The sequence below is a fragment of the Chrysemys picta genome, chromosome 5 (assembly GCF_011386835.1).
Source record: "Chrysemys picta bellii isolate R12L10 chromosome 5, ASM1138683v2, whole genome shotgun sequence".
Lineage (NCBI taxonomy): Eukaryota > Metazoa > Chordata > Testudines > Emydidae > Chrysemys > Chrysemys picta.
In genome coordinates this window covers 15,317,142-15,332,488 of record NC_088795.1, presented here as the reverse complement: position 1 = coordinate 15,332,488, position 15,347 = coordinate 15,317,142, and the positions used below count along the sequence as shown (strand labels likewise).

The window sequence follows — 15,347 nt, the reverse complement described above, 5'->3', positions numbered from 1 at the left end:
AGTGACTGTACGGAATCTCTTCAATAGGTTTGCTCTTTATTTTCCAAAAATTATAAAAAGTGATTGAGAGCAAGTGGTTTAATGAAGGTCTAAGGTTAAGTTTAAGCCACACAGTGTTATTAGCTTCAGCACCTTCTCTATCTTACATAAGTGAGTAAACAGGACCATTTAACCCTCCCACATATATAATTATAGTCATTCAAAACAGGTGATGCCTAGAACTTCGGCCAAAACCCTTAAGCCCGAAGCGTATGGGTTGGGAGAACCAGTGACGTGTTGAAAGCCATCATGACAGAGCGCGAGTCACACTGCTAATGTTTACATTAGCTTACACCGGGATCACTGTGAAACTTGCCTCTCCCAAGGGGTTTTCCATACTGCAAGTTAAGAGATCTGCCGACGTGTCCGCGGAAAGTCACTATGCTAAACTGGTCCTGGAGTTTACCATTCAAAATGTTCCTTTATAGCTGCTTAGCCATATAGATCTGTATTTATCCAGATTGGTCTTTGACAAAAATACCTCAGTGGTATGATCCAAAGGGTAGCGATGATTGGCAAAAACATATCACTTGACAGTGTCATGTTCAACAAAGAGCCTTACTTGCCTCTCCCCGCATGGCATAGTGCCTAAGCTCTAGTCAGGGAGATGCTTCAGCTAGATCCAGTTTGAAGAGAAGAGGCTGGGGCAGAGTCTCTGATGGGCTGTCAGCTGAAGAACCAGCTTCTGCACACGGTCCAAAACGGTTCAGGATTGTCGAGCATCAGGGCACACTGCAAAGCTCATCATTCTGCCTGGGTGGCAGAAGCATTTGGTACCCACTGGGGGATGGAGAATTGGTGGGGGAAAGTCTTGCCTCTTGAGAGTTGTGATGGTGTTTCCTGAAGGTCTGTTTTGGTGCAACAAAGGCAGCAGAACTGAGGACAAGGAGATACCGGGGAACATTTCCCTCACAAGGGGAGTTGGTAGTGAAGAGTGCGCTTGAGGGCAAGACTACTCTTATCATGTTAGTCACTTCCTGGAGTTTCCTACAACAAGCCCGTTCAATAAGGAAGTAAGCAGAGACAGCAAGTGAACTGCCATACTATTCAGCAACCTGAGTTGATTTAGCAGTCGTGAGTAAACTGCTTTATGGATCTTTAGACAGGGGACAGGTTGAGATTATGTATAATTCATGGTTACACCTATTTGTATCATACCCGTCTGGTGTGTCAGAGGATTGCAGTCTATTTCATAATAGAACCATTTCTACCTGTTTTACAAGAGATAGGAATTTGTCACACCCAGTTTCTTTACTGACCCTCTGACTAACCAGTATGTTAAGATTATGGATTTTATTAGCCAGCTTTTAAACAGCAATCAAGGTGTCCCCAAAGCCAGCATATAGACCTACTCTTGCCGTTAACTTCCGGCTCCCATTTCTTCCGTCTTCTCTTAGCTGTTGAGCTCTAGAGGGCATGTTTATATAGCCCAGCAGCTGTTTGGGTACTACTTGTAACTATCTGAATAAGTGTTTGCATTTTCTAGTCTATATGAAGGACAAGAGCCCATTCCAAGAACAATGTCCATGTAATAAAGCCTGCCCAATCTAGGAGGTTTGCTGTAAGAATGCAAGGCAATTTGTAAGATGGATGTGGTTTCTCTTTCATTATTCTTGTCCTTCCTTCCCTCCCCAATTCTCAAGAGAAGCCACATTTGATAAGGAGGCATTTAACCACTGAGAAAGTTAGGGGTGAACACACAATGAGCACCTGGTATTATATAAATACTCTAGTCTATGGAAAACCCAGTAATTTCAGTCGTGAAATGCAGTCATGGTGGGTACATGCCAAACAGCTGTTGGAGACAGCTCAGGTTAGACTCTGACTTTAAGGTCAGAAGGGACCATTATGATCTTCTAGTCTGACCTCCTGCACAACGCAGGCCACAGAATTTCACCCACCCACTCCTGTAATAAACTCCTGACCTATGCCTGAGCTATTGAAGTCCTCAACTTGTGGTTTAAAGACTTCAAGGTGCAGAGAATCCTCCAGCAAGTGACCCGTGCCCCACGCTGCAGAGGAAGGTGAAAAACCCCCAGGGCCTCTGCCAATCTGCCCTAAAGGAAAATTCCTTCCTGACCCCAAATATGGTGATCAGCTAAACCCTGAGCATGTGGGCAAGACTCACCAGCCAGACACCCAGGAAAGAATTCTCTGTAGTAACTCAGATCCCACCCCATCTAACATCCCATCACAAGCCATTGGGCATATTTACCGCTAATGTGCGAAGATTAGACACGTCCGTCTTTTGCTGCATTCTAGTGGTAAAAACTAAGTCCATTTCAGACTTCAGAAGGAAGAGGATAGCATGCTAGAGTTGAACACTGAACCTGTCTACTTATCATTCTTAACAGGTGAGGGACAGAAATAGGTGCGCTTCACCCCTACTCCCCTCCCAAGTCAGCCTCCATCTGTTCCTACTGGCTGCTGCTTCTCTCCCAGAAGCAGCTGTTTTCCAGCATCCCCCTCTCCACACAGAGGACTAGATACTGATTGAGGGGATCATTGATACCATCTGGAAGTACAGCTGTTTGGCTGGCTACAGCAGGGGTATCACCAGAAAAGAAAATCTGAGATTGGTTGTCTTAGAGACTTGGTCATGTTTCCTAGGACCTCCATAGCCACATGGCTACCTCTCGCAGTAGGAGATAAGGTGATGAATGCCCCAACGCTAGCACTGTGCTTCTCTACCACCTAATCCTCTGCTCCACTCGCTCTCTCTGCAATTCCAACCATTCAGTATTGCCCCTGAGGTGTCTAGGCAAGACACCGGGGAGGGCAGGGCCTAGATTGCTGTGACTACTGGCCTGCAAGTTATATGGTGCTGGCAACCAGAATCCAGTATGATTTTAAAGTGGAGCCAGTACACAGTTGAATTGTCAGCTGTGGCTAAGTCTCCAGTCAAGCTTAGGCACCAACAGCTGTAAGCTTGTTGAATATGAAATGTTTGGAAATATAGTATTTAATTGTACAACTAAGAACTCAGGAGACAAGGAGGGGAGAGGAGAGAAAAAGGTGAGCAATTAGCAACTAAAGAAATTGGGCTAAAAGTGTAAGAGGTGCCTTTAACCTATAGATGACAAGAGCAGTCTTAAAGATAGCAAACTTCAGTGAATCCTACCTCCAACTGTCAAGTGGTCCAGCCATCATTAGGAATAATACTTTAAACATACAGGGCTGAAAAGCAAACCCTTTAATAAAGCCTGGTGTTATACAAGCTATGCTCCTTACGCCTGCTCTGCTGTGTTCGGAATTCCATCCTATGGCAGCTCCAGGCTTGGTGGCAGAGGGCTGATGCTACTGCAGTGTGTCCTTCCTGACTAGCTCCACAGCGGCAGGTTCGAATGCCATGCTAAAGTAGATGAGGCACCTAGGAGATCTTCCACTAAGACAGCAGAGAGGCAAGCGTCTGAGGCCTCACTCTCAGACAAGAGTCTTGCTCCAGAGCCTGCCCTATGGAGCTTAGCAGGGTGCCTGCTATTTGGGCCAGTAATGCCCTAAGACACCTCAATACGGCTAATGAATTGGCCTGCCCAAGTTGTGCTGTGTGGGCTAAAAAGTCCTAGCTATGATCCACCAGGTGCAGGTCAGCCAAGGATTCTGCTACAGTGCAGACTTCTGTGGTGGAGCCACTCAGACAGATGGCTACTCAGAGCCAGCAACCAACAGCGCTGGAACCAGGGGTGGGGGGGCCAGGGAGGGCCATGGCCTTCCCCCCACCCCCCTCACTTTAACAAAAGAAACATGTGCTATGTGGGAAAAACATGGATTGTACTGCTAAAAGCCAAGATACACTATGAGATCGGATCAGATGCAATCCTACATATCCACTGCAATCCTAAATAACTGCATAATTGGGTGATCCTATCCCGCCCGTGTGATCCTCTCTCACATGATTCTATTCCGTGACAGGAAAAGGAAAGCAACTGCACTGCAGGCTACACGAGTGGTTTTCTGTTGAAAGTGTCCATTCAACATACAAATGTACAATTTGTTTTCAAGCATACCTTAAAAATGAGCAAACAGAGAAGCGGCCGTTGGATCACCTATTAAGCAACAAAAGCTGACAGTCAAAACTGATTTTTGGTACATTATGATCACAGTCGTCAAGCAACGCAAGCTCTGACACAGGCTGTTCAACATTAGCCACGTATTCAGGAGGTGCCACTGGGACTCATCAGTCCACTATAACAAGACAGACATCTTCACGAGATTTTCGGGGGGGCACCTAAGGTGGACAGCAGGATAGAATGTAATGAAGTGTGCTCTGTCATTGCTGACTCCAGGAAGGGAACTCCACTGATAGCCCCTAAGAAAGATACTGTTAGTGTATACAGGACAGGAGAAGAGACATTTTAATTTTGAGTAGTACAAAAACCAAGTGTGGCCTCTTTTCTGCAAAACTCGAATGAGACCTTATTGTGAAGTCTGTGGTTTTGCAGTAGCAAAACAGCTCATTACATCCCCCAAGTGTGGAGATGACGGATTTGTGAAAGTCAATATAAATAACTGGAAAAATTTGTCCTGCAAATCTGGATTGGCACGAAAACAAAAATTGCATTTTCACAGGGAGTGTTTGCTAAAATGCAGTGCTTACTTGAAATGCACTGCCCATCAATGTTCATCAAAAGGCTGCTGATCAGGAAGAGAACAGCAATACCTTTTAGAACAACTGTGTTGTTTGCAATGTCTTGTAAGGCAGGGTATCACTGTTAGAGGACACACGGATGAAGAAAGTAACTTCCAAAAGTTAGTCGAGCTACTGTCGCATAATTACATAACCCTTATGACAAATGGGAAGTATGCATCATATGATATTATCAATGAACTACTCAAGGAAATGTATCGACAATCTTGTCTCATCGAATAAGGCTTCAGAAATCTATTTCATTACAGTTGACAAAACACAAGAAGTAGCTGGACATGTGCAGATCTTTTTCAGTGCGTTGGGTGTTGCGGGATTACATTGTGCCTGAAGATTTTATTGGAATGCACAACTGCCCCAAAACAGATGCAGAATCAATCTTCTTGACAATAAAGGATATATTAGTACATTGCGGATTGAATATGGATGGCATGAGAGGAAAATTTACCATGGTGCATCAGTCCCTCCAGGGCCAGATGTTGGGCATAGCTAAACGAATCAAAGACATTAATCCAAAATCTGTTCCAGTTCATTGTATGAACCACAGTTTGAATCTTTATTCTGCAGGAAGCTGGTAGGAAGTGTGCCGTGATTCAAAGTGCTTTGAACTTGCTGTACAAACTTGATGAAATTATTGATTCATCACCAAAAAGACTTGCCCTTTTTGAGAACATCCAAGTGTCCTACTCCTCCCAATCTAATGGCTTTCTGTCCCACGCGCTGGAGAGCAAGAAGTCAGGCAACTGAATCAGTGTTGTACAATTACGAAGCTCTTTAGAGGAGCTGATTGCCACAGCAAAGAAAGTACCTGGACTTCAAGTTCTGATGACCTGCTTTGATCCGTTTCTTGGTCAAAGTATCTTTCAGGATTTTCTCAGCAGCTGAAGTGGCGGCTCAGGTGCAGCAGACAATAGGTATCACGTCAGACTTAATCCAACTGTTGAAATGCTGCACACTCATCTGACCAGTTCTTTGAGCTGATAGACTTGCTCACCATTGTAATTAACCGGCCCACGCTGTTGCTTCTTACGAGCATCAAAAAAAATGCTCATAGCCACTATCGATGGTCAGCCCTGTAGTCAAATACCAAGATAGGTTGTGGATTACACACTTTGGTGACATTGTGTTTGACAGACTTTTAATACAGTTTGTAATGCTGCCAGGTCTCTTGAAAACTCACAATCAATGACATGCATCAAAAACATGACAAAAATTGGCTGCCATCATAATGGAAATCTTGACAGAAAGACCTGAGATGTGCTGTTTTCACAAGTCAATATCCTTTTAAGGATTTATCTTACAGCCCCAATGTGTAATGCTACTTCTGAGCGCAGCTTTGTGTCTCCCCAACAGATGAAAACATACCTACGATCATCCATGACTAAAAAGCGTCTAATCCACCTGCTCTTCCTCCACATTCATAAACATCTGATGGATTCTATGGATCTCAAACATGTTTTACACGACTTTTGTTTCGCCGGTGATAGATGCAGTCAGTATTTTAGAAACATCTGAAAAAGGTAATGAAAATGATTCAGTGAATTAAAAAATAAACAATGTAAACTTAATGCAATTGCTTAATAGAAGCAATACGATATCTGGTACAGCCTGTTGATGGTGTTTGTTAGATTTTTAAAAAATATATTTTATTTTTTATAAAACATTAGAAAAATCATTTGATATGTTAGCTCTTATGGGGACACATTTACCTCCCTTCAAAGTTGTTCGTTATTTTTTATTTTGCTGACTCCTTTTTCCAAGGAGATTTACAATTTAGGGTTACAATTGTTAAACTATGCATTATATGTAAACAAGGACAATTCGATTGTAATGTTACAGACTTGCAAGTTACAGTTCAATAATAATAGTGCAGTATTAATGGTGGAGAATACACCGTAAAATGATAAATGCAAGTGTACATGAAGTACAAAAATAAAATGCAGTCCTGATTTTAGAACTAAAGTTGTCTTTAACCTCGTTTGTTCATACTATAATTATACATTTAAAATACGTGGTTAATTATTGTACTCTGGTTATTTATGTTGTACTCTATGGGATATTTAAGGAGTATTTTAATTCCTCCACCACTTTGGCCTTGGCCTTCCCACATCTGCAAAGGTTCCGGCACCCTTGCTAGCAACCAAATGTTCTTAAGACCAGTTGAGATTCTGGAAACTTTTTTCCAGGAATTCAAGCGGAGCTACTTACTGTAGAGCTGTAAGGATTGTGGCACTTTGTGCCTCAGACTACACGTTCGATATGCCGAAGAGTTTTTTCTGACTAACCAGATCTTTTACTTAAGGTGCCTCTGCCATCTTGGAAAAAAGAGCCTCTGGAACTTCTGCACTCCAGCGTAGAACCTACTATTGGAGGCAGGAGCTGATAGGCCAGCAATGTGAGTCTCAGTGTTCAAGCTACATGTCCTGAGAATTATTATAATTTGTCTTCACTTTCAGGGCCGGCTCCAGGGACCAGCTAAAGAAGCAGGTGCTTGGGGCAGCCAGTACCAAGGGGCGGCACTCTGGCCACTATTGGGGCGGCACGTCCAGGTCTTCGGCGACGGGTCCCTCAGTCCTTCTAGGAGTGAAGGACCTGCTGTCGAAGAGTAGAGCGATCGCGAAGCCGCGGCTTTTGGGGGGGGGGAGAGGGCACTTGGGGTGGCAGAAAACCTGGAGCCGGCCCTGTTCACTTTACCATTTATGCTTCTGGTAAGAAGAGGGTAGCCAAGTCCCATTTGAGGCGCCAAACCTACTACTGCAGGTATCAAGAGCTCTCCCCCATACACAGCATTGCATAAGTGCATTATGAGGGTTTTCACCTTCCTCTGAAGCATCATGTATTGGCTACTGCCTGAAGCAGGATGTGGACGAAGCCTGGCCTGGTAAATAGCAACCTAAAGAAAAAAGTAAAAAGAAACAGCATTTCAGCTGGCTGGAAGATCGCCACGCCTGTAAAGATGTGTTGAAGCCTTATAAAAGAAAGTGGCACTTGGGCCTGAATGAATTTAGTCATGATTAACGTGTGTTCCTCAGGATCACTTTGCTAGCTAGTTAAAACAAATCCATTACATTCTTCCGAGTCTGTGGCCACCTGTGTTCTAAAAGTAACTAACCCCTTGGGATTAATTTGCATTTCCAGGGCGAATAAAGGAGAACAGTTATTTGCTAGAGTCAGTGACAAAACTAGCGGAGCCATTAGTCATTGCAACCCTCGTCCCTCACGCTACCCCATTCACACAGGAAGAAGCCTTCAGAAGTAGTTTAGGTCTTCACTATGGGTCTTTACAAGCAACATTACTGCTGACAATTGTATATCGCATTCGGAGGACTTACTTGAGATAGAGACATTCACTAGGAATTCATACGAGAGAGTTTGGGAAGTGACCTAGGACCAGATTTTTAAAGGTACTTCGTGCTGTCCCACTCAGCATCGCAGGACTGAATTCTCTAGGCATCCCCGCACCTAGCAGAGTTTTCAGAACTGTAGAGGTGGTGCAAGTACGGATCTCCCTATTCACCTCGTTGGGGCCTTGTAAGTACCTACCTATGGGATTTTTAGAAAGCTAAGATAAGGCTATCAAGGCAGGGATTGGCTGGCAGTGCTGATTAGCCTACGGTGCGAAATTCCAAACAAATGCATTTATAAACCTGTCTCGCCAGATATACGCCCCCAGCACAATGTGAACATTTGAGTCAGAGGGGCAGGTCATCCACCGGGCAGCAGCAGCACGCACGCGGAAGGGCCAGGTTTTCAGACAGAGTTGGAAGCAATAAACGTTGACATGTCAGTGCATGTCCTGACCTGAGCTGGCACCCAGACAACAGCAACCTCAGTGAGAAGAATTAAGGGACAGGGTAAACACTGGGGGATTCCACAGTCTGTGAGAGAAAAGACTAGAGTGGGGAGAGAGAGAAAAGGCAGCTGCTGCTGGAGCAAGCCAAGGGGGCCCTCCATGAGATCACTAAATAGAAAAGCTTAGTATACAAGTCAGTTGCCAAGCAAAAGACTCATGAGCAGACGAACAGGAATGCCAATAGGAGTCTGAAGGAGGCGCGAGGTTTTCTGGTATACTTGCCTAGTATTCAAGTACACTGAATATTGACTAAACCCCAAGGAAAGCTGTGACGTCTCTTCCATTCACCACACTGTACCACCAACGCACCAATGTGTTCTAGGACTCAGAATATGGGTCTTGCCCAGCCTAAGCTCACCATTCAAATACCAGTACGTCGGTTGGAATATGAAGACACTGTTTCAATAGATAGTTGGGTTGCTCTCTCCTACATTTATGCTGGTGAGGATTGGGTGCAGAAAGTTTCAGGGGGAGGGGGAGGGGTGCTTTTTCAAAGGCTGGCATTTCTAGACTAGTACAACATGAATCAGAGTCAAGTTTGACCGACAGACAACAAACACTATTTGTAGGAAGCTGTAAAAGAGTTGTGACACCCCCATCAGAAAGCCTTTCCAAATGTAGGCAAGAACAAGCATCTGTCAAAAACGAGGAGTCCGGTGGCACCTTAAAGACTAACAGATTTATTTGGGCATAAATTTTCGTGGGGAAAAAAACCCACTTCTTCAGATGCATCTGTCAAAAGTACCTGAACACTTTCCGAGGCATTAAATGCTAGCATCAGTCTGTGTAGCCTTGCACAGGGCTTAAAACTCTCATTTTACAAACAAATGCTGTTAACTTCCCTAAATATCTAGGTGCCAGGTATTTTTTTTTAACACTTCCAAAATCTTTTTAGATTCCCAGTGTATTCCAAGAGGTACCCCTGCTACCAGTTCGTGTAGAGATTATTCTCACTGTGCCTTGTATGAAAACCAAGCCACAGGTATATATATTGCACACACAAATATACAAGAGACTCAGCTATTTGGCACCCAATGGAATAGAGTCCAACCACAGAGAATGGGTACCAGATGGCAAAGCTAGCCAAATCTGGCATTTTCCCAAAGCCCGGCAAACTGTTCTGACTGAAGTCACCTCAGTCAGAGAAACAAGGAGTCATCTCAGCTACTATGCAGAGGAGTTATTTTTACTTGAAAAGCAGTATTTATGCCCAACCCAAATTGGACTCAATATATTTGAAAGAGCAAGTTTCAATTTCAAAGCCCTCTTTCTAAATAGGCAGAACGAGCCAGCCTAATGCCAGTATTAAGCAGTCAACAGTTCTGTGGGTAACTTTTATCCCCCGAAAAGGTCTTCCTGTGGGATTATCAGGTAGCACAAAGCCTGCGTTGGAAGTAAAAAATGGGTGTTGAAAGGAGACAATGTTTTCTCTAGCCCGTTTCGTCTTGGATAGGGCTGTTCAGTTTGTTGGACCAGTTGCAAGAACAGTGCCTGTACCATGACTCACTGGGTCAGGAGGGAAGAGCGATTGGGTGGGGCTACAGTTATTGGCAGCCTTTATATGAGGAGATTTGACGTTTTCCTTATGTTTATAGAGGACACCCCCCCCCCCAAAAAAAAAGAGTTTGGGACTGTTTTGATATCAGTAAAGAAAAGAAGTGGTAGTGGATTGGCTTTGGCCTGCTTGCAAAAAAGCAGTGAAACTAAGAATGCCTGTGTGAAGTATTAGAGACAAGGTGGGGCCGGCAATATCTTTTATTGGACCAACTTCTGTTGGAGAGAGAGACAAGCTTTCAGATTTACACAGAGCTCTTCTTCAGGTCTGGGAAACGTACTCAGTGTCACAGCTAACACCATGTCACCTGTGGGGGGGAATCACTTTTCACAAGTTACTTCACCCGCCTTGTCTCTAATATCCCGGGCCCAACACAGCTATAACAGCATGGCATACAACCCTTGGTGAAGTATCCACCTTCAGGCAGGTTCCCATGCTGCTCGGTCTGAACCGGAGTACGTAAAAAGCTGCAGGCACTTGTCCATTGTGGGGAATGTTTGGTAGGTACTTGGGCACAAGGATTTGGCATCACAAGTCAAAGCTGAGTGCAGCTCTGAAACCTTGTGCAATAGCTGCCCCCATTGTGAATATAAAGCCTCAAAAAAGCTACATTTTTCATAGTGTGGTGGTTGTGCTGTGGGCATCCACGACCATCAACCTCCCTTGAAAGCGTATGCATGAGAGATGTGCCAAGTCACATCTTGCAATGATTAGTTAGGCAAGATCACCTTTTGGAGTTTAATTATATCGCTGTTCCAAGTTTAGGACCTTTGTTGCGAACCTTGTTCTCATGGGCATAACTTCATAGCATGCAGTTTCAAAAAAGGTTCTGACTTCATTAAGCAATTGCTGGAGGAAGATGCAGGACATATTACCTCAGGGTGAAGCTCCCAAAGTGTTATGAAGACCTCAAAAATCCACTTAAAAACTTCTTACTCATGAAATTCAGCCACAAGCCATTATTCTTAACATGCCAAAAGTTGCCTCACTTTCATCAAAATCTAACCAGAGTCACCTAGTACCAGGCCTATGCCGGAGAACTCGACGGAGCTGGTTACATGGTTCTCTGGGAGACATACAAGTTTTTAGACTGCTTCCAGACTAATCAAAACAAGTTTGACCTACAGAAAGAACTGATATTTCTAGCAAGAGGAAGGACCGACAAGCCAGGAAGCCTATGGAAACAGCTTTTATAGAATCTGGAAGATAAGTACATAGGGTCTCTAACAGACTATCAGTCAGTCTGCAAGGTTTCGTATCAGCCTAAAGTTGTTTGAGATTTGTACCATGGCACTCTTCCCTACAAAGAGTTGCAGTTGCAAGAACAAAAAAAATATAGTCTGCCCCTACCGTTGTGCAGCGAGTGTCTACAGCCCATAAAACCCACCTCAACAAGTTTTACGAAGTAGATGGTTTCTAGCAGGCCTCATCTCTAGAAGCATGGGGCATTGGCTGACAGGGACCCTGCTCAACAGTTCATAATGTTTAATGCAGCTAATGTTATGACGTTTCTGAGAGAAGATGCAAAAGGTTAGTTTTGCTCTGCAGAGCCTGCGTAGTAAGTCTTCCTTGTAATCCATGCACACAATTTAGATCACCTGGAGCACTCTTGCTACATGTTGGTAAACTAGGGAGTAAGGTTTCATGGCAGGGGACTCCGGATCCCCTACATTTCTTTCCATTTTGGGCCCCAGGTGGAGTTTGAACACCCACAGAACACACTGCAAGGTCATCCTTTGGTTTATTTTCATTACAAAGGCAGGTATATTAGAATTGTGAAGTATTAGTTAGATATAAGAATTCAGGGGAAATGTCAACTGATCACCCTTTCACGGAATACATTTGAAGTACATAGACTGAAGAAAGCATAAAAAAAAAAGTAGAAAACAATCCTATACTGGCAGAGATCACCTAACTGGTCTCCATCTGACATCTATTATTTATGGTCTCAAAATGCAACTGGGCACCGTTACGAGCAATAGGTGAAATCTAGTCCAATAGCATCCATATTGTATTAGCTGTGAGCCAATGATGTATTCAGAATTTGTTTTGATACCTGTGACTAGTGACTAGATGGCATGAGAAATCTAGAAAGTTGGGTTCCTGTACTGTGTGTCACTGGCAGGTCTACACTGCAATTAAAAACCCACAGCTGGCCCTTTCCAGCTGACTCAGGCTCACAGGGCTTGGGCTGTGGGCCTGTTTCATTGCCGTGTAGACGTCCAGGCTCGGGCTGCAGCACAAGCTCTAGGACCCTCCCTCTTTGCAGGATCCTGCCTGAGCTTGGAAGTCTGCACTGCAATGAAACAGGCCCGCAGCCCAACCCCCCCAAGCCTGAGTCAGCTGGCACGGGCCCGCCGTGGGTATTTAGACACTGTAGACATGCCCAGTGAGGGCAAGTTTTGTTTAGAAGTTCCTGAAAATGACGTTTGTCATTTGAGAACAGCTGCTTATTGACAACTCTCAGAAAAACAAACTGACTCACTCCAAACACCAATGCGGAGTTCTGAACAGGTTCTCTCCTCTGTGGGGAAGGACCTGGAGATAAAAGCAAGTGACAAATCTACATGACAGGCACTGGAAAAGCAGAATAGCATATCTGACTTTCAGCACAATTTGTTAATATGAAAGGAAAAATCCTGATGCTACAAGACTCCTACCCCTTCTTCACAAAGTCCATCCTGAAGCCCCACCTCTGTCAGGGTGTCTAGTGAAAGGGTGTAGAAGAGAAGTTTGGCGAATGTGAAAACAGGCGGTCCATAAACTGACATTTGAATAGGAAATGTGGTTCCTCTACCTCTCTGTACGGTCTGCAGGCTGAAAGTGCCTCGGAGCAGGGTTCATGCTGTGGTTTGGCTAGTGCCCGTTACTGGAAGTTACTCCAGCAAGGACTCTACCCCTCTACGTTTAGAAAGGGAACGCTGAATACTGTGTCATGCTAATTGCAGAGATCCACACTCAGGTTTCTAAACTTCTGTAAGGAAGTCCAGCAAGCGTCACAGGGTTTTAACCACCGCCTGTCATTCAGTTTTAGTAATGAAGTGCTGACTCTGCCCACGCAACTCAGTTCCTTTCCTCACTTCCTCATTTTCCTTTCCCCAGTGATACAGGGCCAGCTCTGACATACAAATACATATCTAGAGCTTTGCAAGGGCGAAACCTGCATCTGCACAGCCACCGAGCTACAGCAGAACTTCCACCTCTATTTGAATTTATTCATAGAGAAGAATTTCCTGGGTCTGGTTCTCGTTTTGCAGGGACAATCTGCGTTAAGTGATAGGGATAATCAGTGTTTTTCGGAAGCGTATTGCATCCTGTGGTGCAGAAGCTGGTACTCCAAGTTATCCAAGATAATTCCATCTCAACCTGTTACATACAAGTCAGCAAGAGCTGAGAGATTGATACAAACTGGAATGTTTCAGTTAAAGAAACTGATGAGGGGTCCTCAAGGCTCCTTGTAAGGTCATGAGTTGGCATGTCTGGAAGAAAGACACCAGGAATGGGAAGAAATGTTTCTAGTTGAACGCATGAAAGTATTTTGATGGATTTTAATGGGCTAGGTTGCCCCCTTCTTTGCTGTTGCTCCCATCTAAACAGTGAAATGTGAGACTGAACGGAGTGAGCGTTACCAACATGGCTGCCACCCCTGGGGGTCCCACCAGGACATTGTATTATCAGGATGTCTTTCAAGAGGACTATGAAGGCCAAGTAGTCGGGGGGCGGGGGGGGAGAACTGATGACATCACCACCTCCACAGGCTTCAGCTAAAGCCTGACTATCCCCTGGAATGTGAGCCATAGGCCCCAACCGCTCCCTCATGAGTCACTTTTCTTCCACCTTATTTCTCCTGTTTCCTAAGTCGGTCTCTGCTTTTGCCTCTAAGGAGCATCTGGCTTCGCTGCCAAGACACCCTTTGCAACACTGCTGTGAGCCTGTGACCAGAGAAGCAGCTGAAAGGAACCCCTCAAACCACCCAAAGCTGGCACAAGTTGGCCAGGAGGGTACGCTGGGCCTGTGTTTCTCCAGCAGCGAAGTTGCAAGCCTCAGCTCTAAAGACAGCAGCTGTATTCTCTCTTCCTTTGTGTGCACGCAGCTGGATTGGTCTGAAAGGACAATAGAGTGGACTTCAACAGCTCCAGACCATCTAAGCGCACCTTTTCTCTTTCCCCCCCAAGGGCCAGGAATATCATCTAAAAATGTCTGACATTAAGTTCCCCTTTAAGAGACCATACAGCTAGAGAAAGGGAAGAAGTTAAAATGAAAGCTTTCGTACATTCTTATTTCAAATGCTTTATCTGTTTTTCCTTCTGTATTAGTAAAAGGTTAAAATATTTGAATGGTGGTTGTTACTCCCCTTGTAAGTCAGCCATAATTTGACATGAAGCCCCAAACCACATTTAACTTTTTAATGTTGTAACAATGAACAAGGGTCTCATTAAGATCTTCTCTCTTGTTGGGCCTGAGACTTAATTAACAAGCCCCTTGTAGCTTCCTATAGATGCTGCTTCTGGGGCCCCCTCTCTGGGAGACCTTCCTTGAAGGGTTACCCAATTCTGTACACAGATATCAGAAAAGTTAGATTTAATGTCATTGGTCATAGGTGACACTGACCCCCACTGGTCTAATACATCTATCAGAGTAGGCTACAGCCTGCCTGATCCTAACACATGGCATTAAGCATGAAGCAGTTGCAATGGCACGTTGAGGGGTTACAGGGTAGGTAGGTGGAAATCTCCACATACAACCCCAGATGGAGGCAGAGCTATGATGAACTAAGCTAAATCCCTATTCAAACCAGACACTACCCCTTACTGCTTTCCATCTATAAGGCCACCCCTCTGGGCAGCCTTGTCTTTGCCAGCAGGACACTGGTAAGGAGAAGCGTCCATTTCCCCTATCCCAGGCACCACACTGCTTTTGCAGCTTTCCCCCTTTAGATTCCTCAGAATTTGAGCTGCCAGGTGTATTTGATTAGTATGGAGCTTCATTCTGGGGAAGGGCCTGCACCTGGGCCCAGGAGCCAGTGAGCTGACAAGAGCCTTAACACAGCTGTGGCAAATAGGACCAATTATCTATATGCCTCAGCAATCTGGGTGATCGGCAGCAGGTAGAGGAATGCTAAACTTAACTCTGGGGAGAAATCAACTCTAGAAGTCGCATCTTCTCTTCAGGGTCCTCAGTATTAGCTCTTAAGTCTGGATTTTATAGCCCCTCTGTAAGTGCAGAGGCCGAAGCAGTCTGCATGAGAAACCTGT

General features: G+C 44.7%; 1 long non-coding RNA gene across 1 annotated transcript in view; it reads right to left on the bottom strand.

The window, feature by feature from the left end:
• Positions 1 to 4,379: 4,379 nt before the first annotated feature.
• The window catches only part of LOC135983540 (uncharacterized), a 29,889-nt gene continuing 18,921 nt past the window's right edge, over positions 4,380 to 15,347 (bottom strand). Inside the window, exon 2 of the long non-coding RNA XR_010601219.1 lies at positions 4,380 to 6,195. This is a non-coding gene — a long non-coding RNA (uncharacterized LOC135983540). The remainder of the gene's footprint in view (positions 6,196 to 15,347) is intronic.